Raw genomic sequence first — 8,511 nt, forward strand, 5'->3', positions numbered from 1 at the left:
TCTTTTCGAACTGAAGACGCAAGGAAATCCAAAGCCGAACAGCAGGGAGGTAATACAAATCCGAACAGGGGAAATTCTGAAATCGTCGACACTGGACGATTTGGGGGTGATGCCTCCAAGGGCTGTTGTTCGCTAGCAAAGAAGGGGGCAACTCCGTCGGCTCCGTCGGACAAATTTTGCTCCACCTCGCCCTCGGCAATCCAACGGGGAACCACCATCAACGTTTTTTGGGGTAAGCTTCTAACTTGGCCTCATTCGATATGTATAAAATATTTTTCCATGGGGGTGAAGGAGCTACCAGGGGCTGAGCAGCAGCACCGTTGCTTGAATGTTTGGCCAGGAGGTTCTCTGTTCCGTGAAGCAGAGAAGCAGTACCCAATTGAAGGTATTCGGGCTTGGGTGTATGTATTTTGAGAGGAAATTTTTCTGGGGATGCCGGGATTCATAGGAAAAATTTTATAGGGACTACTGAAATTTTTTTTTTGGGGGGCTATATTTTGCTGTTGATGAGCACAGTCACTATGCGTGTAAAATGCCTGGAATTTTCATGGATGGTAAAAATGAAGATGGGGTTGTACATGCAGTGAGCCCCACCCTCAAGGAAAATTCTTCTGTAAATAAGTTGACAAAGAGTACTCTTAGTCCTCACAACCCTCGAAGCGAGGCTATTAATCTTCCTGAAGAAGATTGTGTGGATACCTCAATTGAACGGTTGTATGATATCGTCTGTGACATGCACACCTCTGCTGATGGGTCCCCATCAAGGCCAAGTTTTAGATGTGAGGGTGATGACTCAAGGATTGATTCTGAGTTATGCCATCTTTTTGGTGGAGATAGGTGGGTGTTAGAGATAATGGAAGAGGAGTCAGAGAAAGAGGAGCCCGTTGAAAAGAATGCAGCTTCTAAAGAGGAAAATGGCTCTCCAAGTGCAAAGTCCGAGCAGACCCACTCTTCTGGTCATAAGTCCATTTCTTTTGGACACTCAAGAGAACCATCTCAGCTGCAGTTGGATGCTGAGCCGTCAGTATAATCTGGTATAACGAGTAAAGGGTCCAATATAAAGCCTCCTACAGAGGTAAAGACTGATAAAAACGTAAGAAAATTGAGTTTTAGTGCTGCTTCCAACAACAAAGAAAAGAATGTTACCTTAGGAGCATCAAAATTATACAATGGAATTGCGGATCCAGCTGAAGTAGCACTCAACAACCCAGATCTTGGACCTTTCCTACTCAAGCATGCAAGAGATTTGATCTCCTCAAGAGATAATCCACAGAAGGCTCTGAATTTTGCTCTTCGAGCAGCTAATATTCTGAAAAATGTGTTGATGGGAAACCAAGCTTAGAGCTGGTGATGTGTTTGCATGTGGTAGCAGCACTATACAGCAGCTTGGGATAGTCTATTCAGGCTATCCCCTATCTTGAGCACTCAATTGAAATTCCCAATTTGCATGAAGGTCAGGACATGAAGGTCAGGAGCATGCTCTTGGCAAATTTACTGGCCATATGCAATGGGGTGATACTCATGCAATGGTTGGCCAACTTGAAAATTTCATACAGTGTTACAAGATGGGCCTGAAAATCCAGAAGCAAGTATTGGGATAAACGGATCTAATTGTGGGGGAGACTTGCCATTATGTTGTTGAGGCCCTCCAAGCACTTCAGTTTGATGTAATAGGCAATATGGCTTCCATAGAAAAGGATGTAACTACAATTATTGAAGAGATAACAAGTCCTGAAAATATGGGGAAGCACAACGCCATAAACTATAGCGTGTTGGCCACTAATGAAGCATCCATTACTTCAATAACTAACAAACAGAAAAAAGTGGACAGGCCAGAGGCAACATTTGACCTTGTCGAGGGCAAAATGGCTGAAAGTACATCAGAAGTCCACCCAAACATTGGGATTGAAGTTCCTATTACAATGCAAAGTTTCTATTCAAGCAAGGGAGAATTAGAAGCAGATGTTGCTGAAAACAGTTGGTCTCCTATTGAGAAGGAGTTATACATGAAAGGAATTGAGATTGTTGGAAGAAATAGTTACCTTATAGCTGGGAACTTACTACCTGGCTTGAAGAGCTGCATGGATTTCTTCAGTTACAAGTTTAATGATGCAGACACTGCTTCAAATAGAACTTCCACATTGCCTAGCTTAACGTTGGACGATAAAGAAAAAAATGAACTAGAGTATATGGAACAAGGAATACCAACAAGAACAAGATTCTTTCGCAGAAGGGGTAGAACACGTATAATCACATACACTGGAAAGTCAACTGATCATATGTCCATACGCAAAGGAATAGCTGATGGAAAACAATAGTCTTGTAAGCAGTTCACACCATGTGGCAGTCAATTGATGTGTGGAAAACAATGTCCATGTCTTCATAATGATACTTGCTACGTTAAGTATTGTGGGTGTTCAAAGAGCTGCAACAACAGATTGAAAGGATGCCATTGTTCTAAGAGACAATGCAGCAGTCAGCAGTGTCCATGCTTTGCAGCAGGATGGGAATGTGACCTTGGTGTTTTTAGGAACTGTTGGGTTAGTTGTGGAGGTGGTTAGCTCGGTGAGCCGCTGGCACGAGGGGATGGCTACCAATGTGGAAATATGAAGCGTCTCTTAAAGAAACAATAGAGAATTCTATTAGGAAAATCTGATGTTGCAGGATGGGGAGCCTTCATAAAGAACCCTGTGAACAAAAATGATTATCTTGGAGCAATTGGAGGCAATCCAGTAGCAGTGTCCTTCAATATTGGCACTGCTTGTGTCTTTATCCCTACAGGGAAGATAGTAGCGCTGTCATGCATAGGAGGCCGCACCTTCTTTAAGATTCTGTTTGCCAGCTACAAGGATGCTATTGGTTTATGTGGGACATTTAGTGAAGTCACTTGCGGGTCGGTGTTATGGTCCTGGGTTAAGTACTTAAGTCTTCCACTCCTAACAGGCCAGTCTTTTGGGTAGTATTGGCTAGGTGCTTAACATTTGGTATCAGAGCGGGCTTCCACGTCGCGAGTTCGAGTCCTGGGGCGCGCAAAGGCTGGATTAAAATTACTGGTAGGTTCAGAAGGGGCGACCTAGCGGAGGGGGCGACTTGGAGAACTACGAAGGGGCACTAGGAGTAAGCCGCTGCTAGAGTAGGCCATCGGGTTGGGCCAGTGTCGTTGCGTCGTCGTGGTCGTCGGCTCGCGAAGGTGGGGTGTGATGTTATGGTCTTGGGTTAAGTACTTATGTTTTATGTTATGGACTCCATAGCATCTCGAGTTATCCATAGGCATAGGAATTAAATTATGTCAATTTACTTTTCATGTAATTTCATTTTAGTTGGTTTACTTTGTTTGGTTTGGTTTACTTTGGATTGGTTTAGTTTTAATTTGGCGTGAACCACTTGACCTATGGGTCACCTTTGTAATTCCGTCCTCAACCCTATTTAGGGGGACGTCAAGGGAAGGAGAAATCAAGTATTGAGAAAATTAGATTAAACAAGTCAGATTCTCCCTCAGAGGTCTTGGTCGGATTCTCCCTCAGAGGTCTAGGTTGAGCTTCCTTCAAAGCTCCTTCGTTCTCTGTGATTTCCATCATTACACATTTCAAAAACAAGAATTCTCTTCCAATGTCAAGAGCATCCATGGAGGGAAGAGAGGGAAGAGAGGAAAGAAGGTGACTCGATCCATGGCAAGGGAAGAACCTAACATCTTGGTATCAGACAGGTCCACCCTTGGGATTCCTCTTCCCCTGAAGATTTGAGGCAATTAGTGGAAGATAATAGGCAGAGGACAGACCTTCAGGCTCAATCCCTGGAAGAGATGCGTCAGACAACAACTGACTTGCGTGAAGCCATAAAATCAATGGATGCTGCCATCCAAGCTCTCCTCCGGTGACAAGAGGACAATGGTACACGAGCACAACCACCGGTTGTCTACTCTCCACCGGCCGACCACATCAATTCTACCCACCACCTCCCCCACAACCACCAATGCGTCAACACCATCCCCATCTGGGGCCTGCCATTCAAGGACCAAATACAGTTCCCAGGTATTTAAAACTTGACTTTCCTACGTATGATGGGTCTAAGGACCCTTTGATTTGGTTAGCCAAGTGTGATCAATTCTTTTATCATCAAAAAACACCTGCGGATGAAAAAGTTTGTTTGGCCGCCTACCACATGCTCGATGAAGTGCTTCTATGGTACCACCAATTTTGAAATGACCAATTGGTTGAGGATTGGGCAACCTTTAGGCAATCTTGCATGATGAGATTTGGTCCTCCAGCTAGTAGCAATCCATTTGGTGAATTAATCAATTACAAACAAACTGGATCACTAGAGGTATACCAAAAGACCTTCCAGGAGAGGTTAGCCCGAGCAAACCAATTTGTCAGTCACACACAGTATGTTCATATTTTTACTGCGGGTTTGACAGAAGCTCTGAGACTGGAAGTTGAATTACATGGTCCTACAGATTTTGACCCCGCTACGAATTTAGCCAGGGAAATTGAGCACAAGCAGCGTGTTCTAAAGGAGTCACTGGTCAGCGCCAACCCCTTACTATGGACCTCCATGGTCTAGAGACAGTGCAGCCCCACGCCCAGACATCTCTAATTCAGCTCCACCTGGTCCTTACTTAAAAAAAATCACCAGATAGGAAATGGATCAGAGAAAGGCCAAGGGCCTCTGTTTTAACTGTGATGAACAATATGTCATTGGACACCACTACAAACGATTATTCAATATATGTCTGTGGGAGGGTGGAGACGACATACGACCTGAGGAGGAGATTGTGGAAACAGACCAAGAGGGTCCAGAGATTTCTCTTCATGCCATGACTGGTCTACACAATTCAAGAAGAATGCAGGTTAAAGCCCAGTTACATCATCTACAGTTATTGGCTTTAGTGGACTCGGGCAGTACAAATAATTTCATCAGTCAGCCGACCGCAGAACAACTTGGGTTAGTAGTCAAACAACAAACTGGTCTTTCTGTATCTGTAGCCAATTGGGCTAAAATTACTAGTGTGGGCATATCTCCAGCCACACACTTTGATATTGAGGGACATGCATTTATTGCAGATTTATGGTGATTCCACTGTCAGGATTCGATTTGATACTAGGAATTAAATGGCTACAATTGTTGGGGCCAATACTATGGGATTTCCAAGCTCTGACCATGTCTTTTACAGAGGATCAACATCAGATTATATTGCATGGCACACAAGCACCAGTGCCCTGCACACTACAGGTTGTCCAGGTCCAGTCCATGGCCAACTGTAAGTTATCTCACTTACTTATAGAATTTGAGGATATCTTTCAGGACCCTACTGCTTTACCGCCAATTAGACAATGTGATCACCGTATCCATTTGAAAATGGGTACAGAGCCTGTAGTGGTACGTCTGTATCGTTACCCCCACTTATAAAAGGATGAGATTGAAAGGCAGTGCCAGAAGATGCTAGCATAGGGTATTATTCAGCCCAGCAGGTCTCCTTTTTCCTCACCGGTATTACTGGTCCGTAAGCATGATAAGTCATGGAGGTTTTGTGAGGATTATTGGCAACTCAATGCCCATACTATTAAAGATAAATTTCCCATCCCAGTGGTGGACGAGTTGCTAGATGAGCTACATGGAGCTACTATTTTTACTAAACTCGATTTGAAATTTGGCTATCATCAAATCCAAGTTCATCCATCGGATGTGGAGAAAATAGCATTCCGCACGCATTACGGCCATTTCGAGTTCCTCGTAATTCGAGTTCCTCGTAATACCATTTGGTCTCTCAAATGGGCCTTCCACCCACAAGGCCCTCATGAATGAGGTATTTTCCTCTCTCTTGAGAAAATGCGTATTGGTATTTTTCGACGATACTTTGGTCTATAGCAACAGTTGGGAAGAGCATCTTCAGCACCTTCACTAGGTATTTTCTCTTATCCATTCACATCATTTGGTTTTAATTTGCTCCAAATGTTCTATGGGCACGTCAGAAGTGGCATACTTGGGTCACGTTATTTCAGCAGTGGGGGTGAAAGTAGACCAGAGTAAGATACAGGCGGTTACAAATTGGCTTACTCCTACATCCATTACAGCCTTAAGGGCATTTTGTGGCCTAGCTGGGTATTATAGAAAATTTATTCGTAGCTATGGCCAGATTGCAGCTCCGCTCAACAACCTCCTCAAGAAAAATGCCTTTACCTGGTCAGAGATAGCGGCTCATTCCTTTCAGCACTTGAAAGAGGCCTTATCATCCGACCTAGTTTTTCAGCTACCCAAATTTGAGGAGTCTTTTGTAGTGGAATGTGATGCTTTGGGGGACGGCATTGGTGCAGTGTTACACCAACAGGGCCACCCAATTGCTTATTTTAGTCGCCAACTTGGACAACACCACCACAAGTTAGCAGCTTATGAGAGGGAATTGATCGGATTGGCGAAAGCTATATAGCATTGGCGCCCTTATCTATAGGGATGTTCATTTTTTATTCGCACTGATCATTGCTGTCTCAAGTATCTGCTTGAGCAGTGCCTCACTACCTCACCACAACAGCATTGGTTAAGTAAACTTATGGGGTTTGACTTTACTGTCGAGTATAAACAGGGGAGTTTGAATGTAGGGGCTGATGCATTATCTTGCCGGGACATTCCAGAGCCGCAATTACATGGCATCAGTCAGCCCAGAGCTCTCTTGTTGGATTCTATACGGGAAGAGGCACAACAATACCCGGAAATTATATCTTTATGTCATGACATCCAGTAGGGGACAGCGGCAAACAATTGGAGGGTTAAGGACAAACTAGTCCTCTAAAAAAACAGAATTTTTCTACACCACACGTCCCCTCTGATTCACATCATTTTAGCCTCCTTCCATGATAGCACACATGAGGGCCGACAAAAAACATATTTCTGGATCAGTAGGGAGTTTTATTGGAGGGGCATGAAGCGCAATATAGCGAATTATGTGGCGGCTTGTCAGACTTGTCAATGGAATAAAGTTGAAACATTAAGTCCAGCTGGGTTGCTCCAACCACTTTAGCTACCATCACAGGTCTGGTCTAATATTTCTATGGACTTCATAGATGGACTTCCCTCTTCGTCGGGCAAATCCGTTATCTTTGTAGTGGTGGATCATCTCTCAAAATATGGGCACTTCATCCCACTGGCGCATGCTTACATTGCAGCTCAGGTCACTCAACTCTTTATGGATAACATTGTCCGCTTACATGGGATGCCTAATTCCATTACCAGTGATAGGGATGCAATCTTTACAAGTACCTTCTGGAAAGAACTCTTCCAGCTATAGGGCACAACGTTAGCCTTCTCTTCAGCCTACCATCCGCAGACTGATGGTCAGACAGAGGTCGTCAATAGAACAATTGAAATGTATCTTCCTTGTTTCGTGGGGGACTCACCTAAGAGGTGGGTTAAGTGGCTCGCCTGGGCTGAATTCTGTTACAACACCTCCTACCAGAGTGCACTCGGCACTACCGTATTCAAGGTGGAATATGGTAGAGAACCGCCCAGCCTTTTATCATATGAACCAGGGGCCTCTAAAGTCACCATTTTGGACCAAGCATTAGCCGAAAGAGACACCTTCATCACTGAGGTACGAACTCATCTCCATGAGGCACAACATTCTATGAAAATGTATTATGACAAGAAACACCGGGAAGTCTTCTTTTCTCTAGGAGATTATGTTAGGTTGCGTCTCCAACACTATAGGTAGTTGTCACTGACAGCCTCCAAATGCCACAAGCTCTCTTCGAAATATTATGGTCCCTTTCAGGTTATGGATCGCATTGGTACAGTGGCCTACCGATTGCAGCTTCTGCCAGAGGCCAAAATTCACAACGTGTTTCATGTCTCACAACTGAAGACCTTCCAAGGTGATTCGCCTTTGCTGCACACACCGCTGCCCCCACTACATGAGGGACGTGTCCTTTCTACTCAAGCATAGGTATTACAGGCTTGCCGCATTCAGGGTGATTGGGAGATCCTACTGCAATGGGCAGATGCTGACCCCAGTGACACGACATGGGAGCCATTAGCGTCTTTTCGCACCCTCTACCCATACTTCGAGCTTGAGGACAAGCTCTTTCTCCAAGAGGGAAGTGATGTTATGGACTTCATAGCATCACGAGTTATCCATAGGCATAGGAATTAAATTATGTCAATTTACTTTTCATGTAATTTCATTTCGGTTGGTTTACTTTGTTTGGTTTGGTTTAATTTGGGTTGGTTCAGTTGTAATTTGGCATGAACCACTTGACCTATGGGTCACCTTTGTAATTCCGTCCTCAACCCTATTTAGGAGGATGTCAAGGGAAGGAGAAATCAAGTATTGAGAAAATTAGATTAAACAGGTTAGATTCTCCCTCAGAGTTCTAGGTCGGATTCTCCCTCTGAGGTCCAGGTTGAGCTTCCTTCAAAGCTCCTTCGTTCTCTTTGATTTCCATCATTCCACATTCCAGAAGTAAGAATTCTCTTCTAGTGTCAAGAGCATCCATGGAGGGAAGAGAGGAAAGAAGGGCG

At 44.2% G+C, this 8,511-nt stretch overlaps 1 pseudogene; it reads left to right on the forward strand.

The window, feature by feature from the left end:
• The first annotated feature begins 532 nt into the window (after positions 1–532).
• Positions 533–2,318, forward strand: LOC137935242 (protein KINESIN LIGHT CHAIN-RELATED 2-like; annotated as a pseudogene).
• Positions 2,319–8,511: the final 6,193 nt, after the last annotated feature.

Source organism: Aristolochia californica, unplaced genomic scaffold (assembly GCF_029961685.1).
Source record: "Aristolochia californica isolate CCGP_79_NKW_82.1479 unplaced genomic scaffold, dmAriCali1.0.hap1 SCAF_6, whole genome shotgun sequence".
In the NCBI taxonomy this organism is placed as follows: domain Eukaryota; kingdom Viridiplantae; phylum Streptophyta; class Magnoliopsida; order Piperales; family Aristolochiaceae; genus Aristolochia; species Aristolochia californica.